At 37.7% G+C, this 2,575-nt stretch overlaps 1 protein-coding gene across 6 annotated transcripts in view; it reads left to right on the top strand.

Moving 5' to 3' along the window:
• The window catches only part of MKLN1 (muskelin 1), a 318,843-nt gene that overhangs the window by 234,287 nt on the left and 81,981 nt on the right, over positions 1-2,575 (top strand). The window lies entirely within an intron of this gene.

Here is a 2,575-nt window from a genome sequence, read left to right as displayed (position 1 = left end):
AAAAAAAATAGGAGCCCCACAACATTTTATCTGAGAAAAGGGTCTTCACCTGTTGTAATGAGGGAAGAGTTTTGGTCATAGTAGACAGGGTCGGGTAACAATTACAAAGGCCATGAGGAGAAAAATAAGTGACAGAAACACTCTCACTAAAAGAAATTGCTTTTGCTGTAACAAGTAAAATGTACATGCCAATTTGTGAGTGCTAATTTAAAAGGGCACTTTGTTTTTGAAAGAATTTTGTAAAGTCCCAAAACCAAATAAAAAAAGAAACTTGATAAATGTACATACAGGATGGAAGTTTTCAGTTATAGCTAGCTGAGAAGATGTGACAGCTGAAAAAGTTGGTTGTTTGGTTACAGCTGAGTTTCATAATTACCCAGAAAAGAAAGGGATAAGAGAGATTTCTGTAAATTGCATGATCTTTGGTGAGTTTATAAGTCACAGAGCGCTTACTTTATAACTCAGAGTCCAATAACAGAATTTATAGTAAAGCTAACTTTATAGATTGTGATCTATTTGGGTGCATGCACAAGAAAAGCCCAGTTTATAAAGTATGGAAATGTTGTATCGTGTAAGATGTATAGTGTAAGATGGATTTCATGGTTGGTTGATCAGTGATCCAGTTTCTTTATCTCTCTTTGTTTTTGCTCTCATCATTGTAGAATTGACCAGATTGACCTTAGCAGTTGTGTGCATTGCATACTGATAAGAAAATGTCTAGAAGAGTAAAAATAGATTTCTTCTGTGTATGCCTGTTTAGTTCCCAAATATTTTTCATGTTTCATGAACCCAGAATTGGGTCCCTTACTATTAAACTAATTTTTGTTGAAGAGACTGGGAGTAGGGCTTGATAAATATTTGAGGTACGATGGAGGTGTGGGAGGAAGAGAATCTTTATATTCTTATAGTAATAATGGCATCATCATAACTCACTGCAGCCTCAAACTCCTGGGTTCAAACGATCGTCTTGCCTCAGTCTCCTGACCAGCTGGGACTATAGGTACCTGCCACAACGCCTGGCTGACATTTCTATTTTGATAGAGCTGGGGTCTTGCTTTTGCTCAGGCTGATCTCAAACTCCTGAGCTCAAGCAATCCTCTTTCCTCAGCCTTCCACTTTGCTACAATTACAAGTCTGAACTACCATGCCTGGCCAAAGCAAGTCTTAAGAAGTAGATTAAGGCGAGGCACGGTGGCTCATACCTGTAATCCTAGCACTCTGGGAGGTCCAGGCTGGTGGATTGCCTGAACTCACAGGTTCCAGACCAGCCTGAGCAAGAGCAAGACTCGGCCTCTAAAAATAACCGAGCATTGTGGCAGGCATCTGTAGTCCCAGCTACTTGGAAGGCTGAGGCAAGAGAATCACTTGAGCCCAAGAGTTTGAGTTTGCTGTGAGGTATGATAGCATAACACTCTACCAAAGGGTAACAAAGTGAGACTCTATCTCACAAAAAAAAAAAAAGGAAAGAGATAGATTAAGAATAATCATTGAAACAATTGAGGAGTGTGTAAAGCATTGTGGAACTTGAATCCAAATCCCACCACTTAAGACTTGTGTGCTTTTGTTTCTTTAGTTTCTGTAAATTTTCATTTCCCTATCTGTAAAACAGAGATGATAAATGCCTAGTTCATAGGGTTTAGAATTAAATAAGTAAAACAACCTGGATTCTAACATTTGGTGAGTATTCAGTAAATATAGTTCTGTTACTGCTGTTGTTACTTCTATGTCTATACAGTTTTATACTCCACTGTATAACAAGGGAATCTGTACTTTAAAGGGTTAGTTATTTAAATTTTCCTGAAGATGTACTATAAGGATCTAGACCAAAGTGGTGGGAGCTCCCATTTTCTTCACTAGTCTCTTATATCCTAGTTTTGAAAAGTACCAGTACAAAACACTGTTGGTGGGAAGGGATTCAGATGCAATAATCCATTTCATCATAGGATGTGAAGATTAAACATTTTGTAGTTGAAAGAAAAATGGATGATAGGAGATCACAGAAGAATTAAATGTAATCTTTTCAGTTTTTAATTGCCCTTTCCTCGTCCCATTTGGATTTATATTAATTTTTAGAAATGATTTTTAAAAGATATATAAGTCTTTTTTTAATGAAGTAGAACATTTATTCAGATTATTTACAGATTTTATTTATTTACTTTTATTTTATTTTATTTTATTGAGGCAGAGTCTCATTATGATGCCCTTGGTAGAGTGCTATGACGTCACAGCTCACAGCAACCTCAAACTCTTGGGCTTAAGAGCTTCACTTACCTCAGCCTCCCAAGTGGCTGGGACTACAGGCGCCTGCCACAACACTCTGCTATTTTTTTGTTGCAGTTGTCGTTGTTCAGCAGGCCTGGGCTGGGTGCGAACCCGCCAGCCTCAATGCCAGTACTGTACGATCATGCTATAGGCGCCAAGCCTATTTTATTTATTTTTATTTTCTACTGCTTTTGTTTTGCAGCCTTAAATTGTCCTATATCTTTTTTTCTTCTCCCAAATGATTCCCTTATTTTTTCTTTTTTTTTTTTTTTTTTTGAGACGGAGCCTCAAGCTGTCCCCCTGGGTAGAGTGC

This window comes from Otolemur garnettii, unplaced genomic scaffold (genome assembly GCF_000181295.1).
Source record: "Otolemur garnettii isolate 467f Iridium unplaced genomic scaffold, OtoGar3 scaffold00049, whole genome shotgun sequence".
Taxonomy (NCBI): domain Eukaryota; kingdom Metazoa; phylum Chordata; class Mammalia; order Primates; family Galagidae; genus Otolemur; species Otolemur garnettii.
The sequence above is the reverse complement of the archived record's forward strand: the minus strand, read 5'-3'. Positions and strand labels throughout refer to the sequence as shown.